This window comes from Miniopterus schreibersii, assembly GCF_964146895.1.
Source record: "Miniopterus schreibersii genome assembly, chromosome: 1".
NCBI lineage: Eukaryota > Metazoa > Chordata > Mammalia > Chiroptera > Miniopteridae > Miniopterus > Miniopterus schreibersii.
Genome location: NC_138101.1, coordinates 150,757,028 through 150,770,474, shown reverse-complemented (window position 1 = coordinate 150,770,474; position 13,447 = coordinate 150,757,028). Strand labels below are relative to the sequence as shown.

At 45.9% G+C, this 13,447-nt stretch overlaps 1 pseudogene across 1 annotated transcript; it reads left to right on the top strand.

The window, feature by feature from the left end:
* Window positions 1–297: 297 nt before the first annotated feature.
* Window positions 298–2,728, top strand: LOC308551263 (importin subunit alpha-6 pseudogene; annotated as a pseudogene). Its single transcript has 2 exons — window positions 298–531; window positions 1,156–2,728. The product of its transcript is annotated as an importin subunit alpha-6 pseudogene (transcript).
* Window positions 2,729–13,447: the final 10,719 nt, after the last annotated feature.

Below are 13,447 nucleotides of genomic sequence, written 5' to 3'. Positions count from 1 at the left end.
TTAACACTATTTGATTACATCAATGACCAGCTCCAGGAACTGGCCGATTTCATAAAGGCCTCCTCTCAATGAAGCCCAGGTGCAAAACGTTATCCTGGGCAGACTGCGCACAGGCACAGCAGTGGCTTCTAAAACCAGGGTGGCCAGGTCTACGTTCTAGACTCCAAAGGAGTGCAAAGCGCCCCTCCACACTCAGTACCCATAGATGGTTCCACAGTTGTCATCTTTGTTAAAAGAATCCAACAAACCTAGCGTGCTTTTTAAAATAAACTAAATGGGTTTCTCTTCAAGAACAGCATGTTTGTCAAAGAGATCTATGGATCTACAAACTGGTCCAGTGATTTGCAATTTTTGGAGTGTCTCCTGGCCTCTTCCAATCTTAAAACAACCCCTTGTGGAAAGTGTTATGATAGCCCTCATTTTACAGGTGAGAAAACTGAGATCAGAGAGTCCCATGGCTTGCCTGAGCTCCACAAAGTAAGTGTGTCTGTTCAGGCAGCTGAAAAAGCCTTCTCTGCCCAGCTTCAAAAGGTTGGTCAAGTAACTGTACAGGGAGTCTTTGCCCCAGTTTTGTGTGAAAAACCTATGTAAAGGAAAGAGACAAAGAGTACAGTTTGTTTTTCTCAAACATTTAGTAAAGGCAGAAACAAACTCCAAAAAAATCATAGGACAGAGCTGAGCCCAGCGGGCAGAACTCTGACTTATGAGTTCCTGAGGAAAAGTCAGGTAGGATTGTGCCTGGTTGAAGAAAAAAGGCCATTCGATTTGTTTGTATATTTATTCTGAGTTGTTTTTGCCATATATTTAAAGTTTCCATTATTTTGTATAATGAAGTTTTGCTTTTTTTTTTTTTTTTTTTACAAAGAGGAATCTTTTTATAGAGCTGGATGGAATATCTCCACAAGACTAATTTTGTCAAAAAGCACTGGCTCTGCAGGGAGGCAAGTGAGTCTCTGTCGCCACCTCGTGGACATTCCTAAGTGAGAAACAGCAGAGAAGGTCCTCATAGGGGTCTGGAGCCCCCAACCTCTTCTCACCAATGACATACATGAGACAGCCACTGAGAGGCCACCGCAGTCTTGGCAGTCAAACCCACAGTTAAGTGACATTGTTGATTAGAAGCACGTCACATGAGAACTCCTAGTTTTTTTTAAGACCCTTGCAAGCCCAGGGAAAGACAATTATTGAATGAAGAGCTATAAGAACAATGCCCTAAACCCCGAGGAAATGAGGCAAAGGAGAGAGGAAGGGGACATTCAGCTTCGGAAGCAGTAGCGGGAGCAACAACTTTTTAAATGGAGAAACGTGGAGATGATTAATGAAGAAGCTGCCATGTGCTCTACCACTGCGGAGAGTGTGATCAGTAGAGAGATGGTAGAGATGCTCTTTTCTGATGACTCTGACCTGCAGTTAGCAACCACACAGAAATTCCAGAAACTGCTCTCCAAAGAGCCTAGCCCTCCAATAGATGACATTATCAATGCTCCAGGAGTGGTGGATCAGCTTGTGGAGTTTCTGAAGAGGAATGAGAATTGTACATTACAGGCAGTGTGAAGCTGCCTGGGCTCTAAGCAACATTGCCTCTGAAACCTCTCGGCGGACCAAAGTTGTCATTGAAGCAGAGGCTGTCCCCATTTTTGTAGAGCTGCTTAACTCGGACTTTGAAGATGTACAGGAACAGGCAGCCTGGGCACCGGGAAACATAGCTGGAGACAGCTCCGCTTGCCAAGACGACGTCTTAAACTGTTCCATCCTTAATCCTTTGTTAATGCTCCTTACAAAGTCCACACAACTGACAGTGACACAGAAAGCAGTCTGGGCCCTGTTAAACCTCTGCTGAGGGAGGGATCCACCTCTAGAGTTTACAAAGGTCTCCCCTTGTTTGCCTGTCTCACCTACTCTTAAGCAGTGACTCAGACTTGCTGACAGGTGCTTGCTGGGCCCTTTCTTACTTGTCCAATGGCCCCAATGAGAAGATCCAGGTGGTCATAGACTCTGGAGTCTGCAAGAGATTGGTAGAGCGTCTAATGCATAATGATTACAAAGTGGCTTCTCTTGCCCTGAGAACTGTGGGTAACATCGTCACTGGGGATGATATTCAAACCCAGGTCATTCTCAACTGTTCAGCCCCCCTTCCCTCCTCCACTTGCTGAGCAGCCCCAAGCAGTCAATCCAGAAAGAAGCTTGCTGGACAATTTCAAATATTACTGCTGGCAACAGGGTTCAAATACAGGCTGTCAGAGATACAAACATCTTCCCTGTGCTGATCGAAATTCTTCAGAAAGCAGAGTTCCATACAAGGAAAGAGGCAGCCTGCGCCATCACCAATGCCACATCTGGAGGAGGAACCCTTGAGCAGATCAGGTACCTGGTATCACTGGGCTGCATCAAACCCCTGTGTGACTTGCTGACTGTGATGGATTCAGAGATTGTGCAAGTGGCCCTCAATGGACTGGAGAACATCCTTCGGCTTGGAAAGCAAGAGAGCAAGCGCAGTGGCTCTGGGGTCAATCCCTACTGTGGCCTCACCGAAGAAGCCTATGGCTTGGATAAAATTAATTTTCTCCAGAGACACGAGAACCAGATCTACCAGAAGGCCTTCGACCTCACTGAGCACTACTTTGGTGTAGAAGATGATGATAGTAGCCTGGCTCCCCAAGTGGATGAAACACAAGAACAGTTAATTTTCCAGCAGCCTGAGGTCCCCACGGAGGGCTTCCAGCTATAATGTCTGCCTCCGGGGAGGGGAGGGAATGGGAAGCACCACCAGCCAGAGGAAAAGCAGTCCTCTGATGGGCAGGAAACCATCCTCCCACCATCAGCCACCACACACCTCTCCTGCCCTGGAAACTGTGCTCTTGACCTGTTCTACCCCCTTCCCTGGAGGGAGCACCCTCTGGAAAACAGAACCATATGAGGCTCATATTTGGGTTTTGTGACAAGTAGGGGATGTGTTGGGTTTTTCTTCCTTACACTATATTTTGGCTGTACATATTTAACCCAGGAGCACAGGGTAGACAAAGGAGGACTGAGGTAATCAATTTTGTACTTTTTGTATTTTTATTTTTTCTTTAGTAGTGGCTTCCTTCCCTTTTATCTTCCTTCATCCTTCCCAGTTCTCTTCCCTGATCTGTGTAACTCTTATCTTGGGTACTTGAGCAAATGGAATATTCCAGAAGTGGAGGGTGAGAGGGGAGGGGAGGAATAAAAAAAAAAAAAGTGTTCTTGCTCTGATAGAATTTTTAAAAAGAAAAAAAGAAGAAGCACATCACATTTAAAAGACCTTGAAAGCCCGGCCAGTGTGGCTCAGCGGTTGAGCATCCATCTATGATCCAGGAGATCAAGGTTCAATTCCCTGTCAGGGCACATGCCAGGGCTGCGGGCTCCATCCCCAGCAGGGGGCGTGCAGGAGGCAGCCGATCAATGACTTTCATCATTGATATTTTTATCTCTCCTTCTCTCTTCCTCTCTCTGAAATCAATAAAGATGTATTTAAACAAATAATAAAAATAAATGACCTTGAAAAATTGCTTGTAGTATTTGAAGTAAAGCATCACAAACTGAACAGGAGCTCCCACCTGATCTGTGTGTCATGCTCCTCTTCTGCTCTCCAGTATTATTTTCACCTTTTCTCTTAACCACAGTGTTATTTCATTAACTGAATGTTCATATCCAGTATATGGACCATTCGAGCCGACCACACTCTACGTCCGAACCTGACTTATTTGATCCTTGTGGCCTTCAAGCCTGCCTCCGCCTGTGACACGCTGCCCTTCTTGTTTTCTAGCTGCTACAGCCTGTCACCCAAGCCTATTGTTTCTGCTTTTAAAATATGTTTTAAATTAACCCTTTTCTTCTACTGCCACATCCCAATCCTGCTCTTTATCCCCAAATTCTGGATCCATTCATTTATTCAACCTATTTTGACTGGGCTCAGGTAGAGAAACTGGGCAGCGCAGGTCAAGAGGGATGAGTAGTTTCCTTGCTGAGCTTCCTGACATGAACCCTTTCTAATTCCACCCAGCACGCATCCTCTCCCTCCTGACTTCTCTCCTTCATTTCTGACTCAGAAGTCTTCAAAGCTCCCTCCCTCATCCATTTGGCTCCTCCATTTGCTCTGGGCTCAGAAATACAGATGGGGTGAGATCTAGCCCAGGCCCTAAGGAGCTTGTCAGGAGGAAAACAGACCAGCACACCCGTAAGTACCAAGAGAGCTGCTTGAGGGAGGGATAACAGGTGGTCTGGGGGCCGGGAAAGGGCATGAGCAATTCTGCTGGGCAGTGGGGACAGCTGGCCAGGGAATGTTTCCATGAGAAAGTGACATTCACACTGGACCCCGAAAGATGAGTAGGAGTTTACCAGCCGGAGGTGGGGGAAGGTGAGGCACAGAGCATCCTGGCAGAGGGAGCTGCAGGTGGAAAGGCACAGAGGTGCGGAAGAGTAGAGGGGTCAGGGCCAGTGGTCCTGCTGCAGGGAGGGAGAAGAGATGCATGACTAGTGTGACAATGAGCCAGATTCTGTCCATGCAAACCCTGTCAGCCTGAGTGGACTGATCAGTGCTGAGACGGGGTGGAAGACATATGTGATGGCCGTGTGTTCACTCCATCGTGTGGATTTATCATCCCTGAGGCTTCCCAAGGCAATAAGAATAATAAGGTTTTAAATGAATGAAATCCCAGGCAGCCACTTCTGACTCTCGTTTCACATGCCCCTGCACTGATATGGCTGGGGCTGTACGGGACCCAGCAGTCACTGTAAGTCAGGCTCTGGGAGCAAGGCTCACATTCACCAGTCACACTGTGTGGACTGGACTGGTGTACATTGTAGGACTGAGGCGCTGATTGTCCTAGCTGCAGGAGTGTCAGCAGCTGATGGCTCATACACATATTCCTCTGGGACTTGCTCCTAGTTGAAGAGAACTGCTTCATCCAAAGCTGTGACCCTTCTCCAGAGATAACGCACATCTGGTGATAAATACAGAGGGAAATGCCAGGGCCCCGATTTGATACGGAACAAGTCTATGGGACCAATCCAGCTCCAGGGCCTCTGATGGGATTGGCTGAGACCTTTGTCATACCTGGATCGCAATTCAACTCCCTCTTCCCAATCCTGCTTCCTTCAGTCCACCACAGATGGTGATCCCAAGAACACAGCCCAGTAAAGCTCCCTGCACACAAGTCTCTCCCTGAGAGTATGCTTTCCAGGGAACCTGATCAGCAACAGGTAGCTAAGGGAGCCTGGGTCCCCTTCAAATATAACCTGATGGCATTAAGGTAGTTTAAGAAAGACAGTGTCGATTAGGTCAGCCATGGAAGCCCAGTGGAGGAAGCCCTGTGCTGGGAGAAGCAGCCTTGCTTTGTTCCACCTGGCAGGACGCTTCCCTCCTGGGGAGATACGTGTGTGGGGCTGTTGGAATCAGCCATTAAGTGAAATCCACCTTCTGTAACTCCTCTCTCCCCTTGTTCATGCTTATCAAGAGACATTTTCTCATTTGCCTTTCTGTGCACCTCATCTGAAGAGGGGGCCTGAATGGGCAGTCCATCTGTCAGTTACAGTTCTTATTTTTAATCAGCACGTTGACATTCAGGCTTGAAGTCAGTCTCTTGCAAACCCTGTCAACCTGAGTGGACTGATCAGTGCTGAGATAGTGAGGAAGACATATGTCCAAGCCCATAAGGCAGAGTCCAAAACCTAGATGATGGCCACTTCTCCATGGCCACACCTTTCTGGGTTCTTCTTTGTGAACAGTCCACTGTTTCTTATGATATCTCAGCCTTGACTTTCAAACATCTATAGACTTAACTTAGAAGGAACCAAGCAAAGAAAACTAAAAGAACTGAGAGCCTTCCTCCCCACCCCACCCCGCACCCCCCGAGTGAAGCATGGCCAAGGCCCTATTGTGAGCAGACATTGTTGATATACTTAAAAGCAAGGATTTTCATAAATAATCCCTTTGGAATAAAGAATATGGTTTTGCTAGTAACTGTTTTCTGACTTCACTTTAAAACTTCATCAGTAAAGTAAATGATATTAAAAGTAAACAGCTAATGAAAATCATGTCTGTCGAGCCGGCTTGGTGCCCTTGAGGAGCATCCACTCAACTTCCAGGCCTGGGAGCAGGAAGCCAAGCTGTTACCTTCCAGATCCCATCCTTGGAAAATGGAATTTTGGGAACCTGCTCTTATCTCTACCCCATCTTTATATCTTCCCTAGTCCTCCCCAAGTCCTACGTACATCCCTGCGCCTTCTCTGAAGTGTGGGTCCCCGCGGATCTACTTGGTCACTCGGGTTAGTTGAGGTGCCTTCCTCCAGGACAGGTGTACGGTCAGCTGGACCTGATGGCATTACCTTAGAGGTGCCAGCAAGGCCTGTCTGAGAATCACGGTGCTGGAAGAGAGCCCCAACGATGTCCCCAATCCCCTCTCTTGCTCCTGAGGAACAGGAGGCTCAGGGAAGTGGTGTGAACAGAGCCCAGATCTGACTCCTAGACCAGTGCCCCTTCCACCAGGGTATTCGCCACACTGCTTTTGCTCACGCAGGGGTCCATCACATATTTAGTCAGCAAATGTTCGCTAAGCCCTACCATGGGCAAGCACAGAGCAGGGTTCACTGAAAGATGCAGAACGATTGTTGGAGCTGTGTGGGGTGGAGCCACAGACAGGCCCATGTGGGAGGATGTGACGACAGCCTGGAGAAGCACCCGGTGTCCGCACGAGGCCTCGGCTCCATGGTGACAGAAGAGGACTTAGAAAGGCTGGATGAAGGGACCGGGGACAAATGTCCTCACCTCACAAGTTGGCCAAGGACTGGCACTCACTCTTAGTCCCTAAGAGCACAGGACTGGTGCTGCCAGCAGGACCAGCTGCACCATCTGTGGGACCCAGGGCTCAGAAAATGTTAGGAATTTCAAGACAGTGAGAGCAGAGCATTAAACCAAGCTTGGGGCCCTTCTCAGTTCAGGACCCCTGCGACTGCACAGGCCATATGCCCATAAAGCTGGCCCTGCTGCTGCTCAACTTTAACATTTTATTCACAAAGCCAGGCAACGCCAGATGGCCCGCTACCTAACCCAGACCCCTCCTGAGCAGGCGAGGAAGCCAAGGCCCAGAAAGATAACCCGACCGCTCCATAGTCTCAGCTGGTCAGGGGCGGCCAAGTCTCCTTAGAAAACAGCAGTGCCCTGCTTTTGCCAGTCAGAATTGTCACACAGATTTGTCTATTTCCTGTCTGCTTGCTTACTTCCTCTCAGTATCTCTCCTTTGGGAAGCTCTTTCTGCCCCATCCACGGGAACCTCGAACATCTCTGCTCTTTCAGAGCTAGACCAGATCTCTCTCCCATAGCAGGCCTCTCACTGGGCCTGGGACACAGGCCTGGGTCCCCAGAGAAAGCCTCTTGGAGTGAGGAATTGGAGCTGGTCATCTCTGTACACTCGTGCTAGGTGAGCGTTGTTGGATCGATGAAATGGAATAATTAGGTAATTGTCTAATCATTCCATGTACATGCGAGTCTCTGCCCTCTACATTTCAGTCCCAGCATTTTAGGAAAACAGAAAAGGGGAAGAGGCCCAGATGCATACATACATGCCTGTGCTTAGGCCAGCGTTTTAGGAGCAGCCCTCCCTACCCCCTGCAGCCCTCACACCGACCAGCACACGCACATTCAGAGCCCTCACTAGGTTCTGTGCATTTCACAATCTTTGCAGTTTTTCTGATGACTTATGGGGTCACAGGAGCGGTCACACTGCACAGCTCACAGCACTTCCCTGGGAAAATCCGCCCTTTCAGACACCATCACTTGCAGACCTGCCCTTTGCTTTCTCATTTCCCCAGGCACCCGCTGGGGAGCTCCCACAGCTGCCTTGTCCTAAGCAGCCCCTGCTTTCCAAAGCTCCTGCCTCCGAATCTGTGTATCCAAACTTCAGCTCTCTCTGCAAGGCCAAGGGCTCTGATTACAGACACACCTATTGGAGTCCCAGCAGAGGATCGGGACGGGGGTCAGGGGGATGGAGGAAGTGGGGAGAGAATGTTTAAAGCCACACACACAAGAATGAGCAGTGAGTCCTGGAGAGTGGGCACTTCTGGGGAGAGAGGAAGGGGGTGGTAGGGCTTTGACTTAGCCATAGTGTTTTGTTTCTCTTAAGTGAGAGGCCAGGGATCCTGAAGCCAATATGGCAAATAGGAAGGGGGGCTATGGTTGTCTATAATATTATATGTGTGTGTATTTCATAATTTAAAACGTTATTTAAAAGAACAGAAACACCTGGGGATATAAACACAGTTCAGGAACATAAGCCAGCAGTAGTCTTCCCTGGGTCCTCTCCTCATTCTTAGGGGTGGGGATCAGCCCTCCAGGGAACCTCCCAACCCTGCTCTTCCCTGGCCTCTCCCTGGACCCCCAGCTCCCTCTTCCTGTGCACTCCCTGCCTCCTGGAGCCCAACTGTCTTTCCTCCCAAGACCACACCTGGCCCAACCAGTCCCCAACTTCTTCCTGATTTCACAGATCCTTGGCTTCTTCACAGTAGCCCTCAGGCTGCTTAGCACTGCCAAAGTACAGAGCCCATAGTGAAAATAACTTACAAAAGCAACACCTACAGAACCCAAACATTCCTTCACATCTCATAGGAGGAATCACCCCTGAGGCTGCCTGAGTACAACATGGGCCAGCTGTGCTCTGCCACAGGGATTTCACTTGCACTTCTGGTTTCTAAATTCTGCTTTGCTGGTCTTTCTGTCTTTCATTTAATCTTCACCTGAGGACATGCTTAGAGAGAGAGGAAGGGAGAGAAAGAGAGAGAGAAACATCCATCAGCCACCCTCCAAATGCATGCAGCCTGACCAGGTATGTGCCCTGACCTGGAATTGTATTGCAACCTTTAAATACTCAGAAACCTAAGCATATATGTTCTTTTTTACAGGCAAAAGGAAAGAAACCATTATTTGTACAGTTGATCCTGGAAAATATATGGAGTTTGTATGATGCTGTCTTTTAAATGCCGTCTTTTAAAGGTTAAGTGCACAGGACAAAGCTCCAACCAACTGAGCCACTTTGCTGGCCTTTTTTTTTTTAATCACCTGAGGATATTTTTTTCCATTGCTTTTCAGAAAGCAGAAGGGAGGGAGAGAGAGAGAGAGAGAGGAACATTGATGTGAAAGAGACACATCAATTGATTGCCTCCTGCACTCGCCCTGACTGGGGATCGAGCCTGCAACCGAGGTATGTGCCCTTTGTCGGAATCAAACCATGACCCCTTTAGTCCACAAGCCAATGCTCTAACCATGAGCCAAACTGGCCAGGGCACCTTACTGCCCTTTTTAATTCCTGGGCTGGTGCACCTGGATCTCAGCCTCACCTGGGAAAGTGAGACTGGAGGGAAGAGGAGGAGCTATGGTGGGCACCAGCTCCACAAAGGCCAGATGGACCACTTCCCTTGGGGACCCTCACTGTCTGCCTCATCATGAAGGAAGCCTCTCCTGGGAGCAGGTCCCAAATGAGGGGTGGGCTTCAGCTTTCTCCTCTAGGCCCTGCTCTTTCGGCTCCCCTCTTTCTGATTCATCTTCCTCTCCCTCTTTTTATGAGTTAAGATGATAAGCCTCCATTTTGCTGGCACCAAAAGGAACTGTGACCACCTAGTAGGAGAAAGGGCTTTTTTCTCTTTAATAATAATTTTTTAAAACTTTTCAATGAAGAATAATTGACACTGAGAAAGTGTATAAATCACATGTGTCAGTTCAGTGAGTTTTTAAAGTGAACACACTGTGAAATCAGCTAACAGGTCAAGAAACAACCAGAGCCCGGCCAGCGTGGCTCAGTGGTTGAGCATCAACCTATGATCGCGGAGACTGAGGTTCGATTCCTGGTCAGGGCACATGCCTGGGTTGTGGGCTCGATCCCCAGTAAGGGGTGCGCAGGAGGCAGCGGATCAATGACTCTCTCCTCATTGATGTTTCTTTCTCTCTCCCTCTCCCTTTCTCTCTCTGAAATCAATAAAGATATATTTTTTAAAAAGAAAAAAATAGCCTGAGCAGAGCAAGGAATCCCCCATGACCTCTTCCAGGCACTGTCCCCCACCCAAGGGTGAGCGCTATCCTCACTTCTGTCAGCACAGATGAGTTGTGCCCATTTTCACACTTTACTGAAGTGGAGTCACACAGAATGAACTCGTGTCTGGCTTCTTTTGCTCGACATTATGGTCATGAGTTTCACTATTTCTTGTAGTTGTGGTTCTTTGTTCTAATAGTTCTCTAGTATTCCATTGTGAAACTAGGCTACACTTGTCCACCCTCCTGCCGATGCACATTTGGGTAGTTTCAGTTTGGACTATTATGAATAGTGCTGTTACACAGGAGGCCTTTATTATTATTGTTGTAAAAAAGCCCCACATAACATAAATTTACCCTCCTAACAATTTTTAAGTGTACAGTATTGTTAACTGTGCACACTGTTGTACTGCAGATCCCTAGAACTTTGCATCTTTTTAAAAATATATATATATATATATATCTTTATTGATTTCAGAGAGAGGAAAGGAGAGGGAGAGAGAGAGATAGAAACATCAATGATGAGAGAGTCATTGATCAGCTGCAGCCCACAACCCCGGGCATGTGCCCTGACCGGGAATCGAACCCTGATCTCCTGGATCTGAGGTCGATGCTCAACTGCTGAGCCACGCCCAACCAGGTCTAGAACTTTGCATCTTATATGACTAAAGCTCTACACTCATCAAACAAGGACTCCTCATTTTCCCCTCCCCCAAGGCCCTGGCAACCACCATTCTATTTCCTGTTTCTAAGAGTTTGGCTACTTTAGATGCTTCATATGAGTGGAATCAGGCAGTATTTTTTCTTTTGTGTCTGGCTTATTTTATTTAGTGTCATGTTCTCCAGGTTCACCCACACTGTAGCATTTGGCAGGTTTAATGATATTCCTCTTAAGGTTTAATAATATTCCTTTGTATATGTCTGTCTTTCTGCCATTGTCTATATGCATCACATTTTCTTTACCCATTCATCCATCACTGGGCATTTGGGTTGCTTCCACATCTTGGCTATTGTGAATAGCGCTGCAATGAACGTGAGCATGCAGTATCTCTTTGAGATTCTGTTTTCCATTCTTTGAGATATATACATAGAAGTGGGATTGCTAGACCAGATGATGCCTTTAGTTTTTTGAGGAATTTTCCTACTGTTTTCTATTGTAGCTACACCATTTTACAATCCTACCACAGGGCACAAGAGTTTGAATTTCTCCACATTCTCATCAACACTTGTTATTTTCTGCTTTTTTGATAGTGGCATCCTACCTGGTGTGAAGTGATATCTCACTGTGATTTTGATTTGTGTTTCCCTAATCATTAGTGATGTTGAGCATCTTTTCATGTACTTGTTTGGCCATTTGTATATCTTCTTTGAAGAAATATCTATTCAAGTCCTTTGCCCATTTGGGGAATTTTACTGTTGTTAAGTTTGATGTAGTCCCATTTGTCTAATTTTACTTCCATTACCTGTGTTTTTGGTGTCATAGCCAAGAAATCATTGCCCATTCCAATGTCATGAAGGTTTCCTGCTATGTTTTCTTCCAAGAGTTTATAGTGTCAGGTCTTACAAGTTAGATCTTTAATCCACTTTGCATTAATTTTTGTTTATGGTATAAAATAAGAGTCCATCTTTATTTTTTTGCATGTGGATATCCAGTTTCTCAAAATCATTTGTTAAAGAGGCTGTCCTTTCACCATTATGTAGGCTTGGCACCCTTGTCAAAGATTGTTTGACCTATCTGTGAGGGCTTATGTCTTGGCTCTCTGTTCTATTCCATTGATCTATATGTCTGTCTTTCTGCAAGTGTCATACTGTTTTGATTACTGTAGCTTTGTAATATGTTTAAAATTAGGACTTGTGAGGCCTTCAGCTTTGTTCTCCTTTCTCAAGATTGATTGTTTTGGCTGTTCAAGGTCCTTTGAGATTCCATATAAAACTTGGGGTTGTTTTTTCTGTTTCTGCAAAATATGTTGTGATTTTGATAGAAATTATTCTGATTCTTTAGATTGCTTTGGCTAAGTATAAACATTTTAATACTATTAAGTCTTCCAATCCATGAACAAAGGACATCTTTCCATTTATTTGTCTTGTTTTAATTAATTTCTTGTCTCCCTTAATTTTTTTCAGCTATGTTTTGCAATTTTCAGTATACAAGCCATTAGCCTCCTTGGTTAAGTTTATTCCTAAGTATTTTATTCCTTTTGATACAAATTGAATTGTTTTCTTAATTTCCTTTTCTACTGTTCATTGTTAGTGCATAGAAATGCAACAAATTTTTGAGTGTTGATTCAGCAACTTTGTTGAATTCATTTATTGGTTCTAATAGTTCTTTTGTGTGGAAGCTTTAGGGTTTGCTACATATAAGTTCATGTCATCTGTGAACAGAGATCACTTTACTTCTTCCTTTCTAATTTGGATGCATCATATATATATATATATATATATATATATATATATATATATATTTCTGCCTAATTGCTTTAGCTGGGACTAGGGAGGGCTTTTTAAGGCTCTGCCTGTGTCCCCTACAAGGCTTTCTTCCCTCCCCAAGTTTCCCCAGTAGATTAAACTTACTATTTTGGGTTAATTGACTTGCCCAAGGTCATAGCTAATATGGCAGGCATTACACTGAGACTTATCTGATACTTTTTTAATTAGCTAATTATTAATAATAGGAAAGGAGCAAAGAGAAGGCATGTTCCTTACAAGACATTGGGGGAAGAGGACTGGACAAAGGGAAGACAGACACATGCCCAGTAAAGTTAGGGTGACAGGAAAGATACTTGCCTATCAATCACACCAGGGGACAGAGGTGGTTGGCCAGAATGGGCGTGGCCACTGCAAGCTCTGGAAGATTTGGGATACTTAACCCCCTAAACAAAGTAGTTCACTCTCTTATGTTCTTGGTTCCCCTTGGCATGCTTGGCTTCCTGGCATTCTCCCATGTGGAGCACAACCTTGTGGACCCACACACACAATGGACTAATGGACTGCAACTAGCCTGATGCTATACTGGACCTGTCTTCAACATGGAAAGGAAACTCTGGACACTGGCTTTGCTTCTAGCTTTACTGAAACCTCAGCTACACTACTTCTATGACTGGACTAAGGGAAATGGAACTTTAGAAACACAGGGATTTAATTCCACGCAAATAAAAATCATTTGTTCTCCTGTGGGAGTCTCAGAAAATTTCTTTTTCTCATGATATTGTAAGAACTCCACCCCCAGCAGCACCCAGTGGGGAAGAGGACCCCCCCATTTCATCGGATATCATGACCACAGAACTCACAGGCTCTTCCCACTCTCTCTCTTGAACTAAGAGAGCTATTGTTATTAAAATGACATTATTAAATTGAACAGATAACACTCATTAACACCCCAACATAGATTACTTTAGAAAAGCGAGCCCT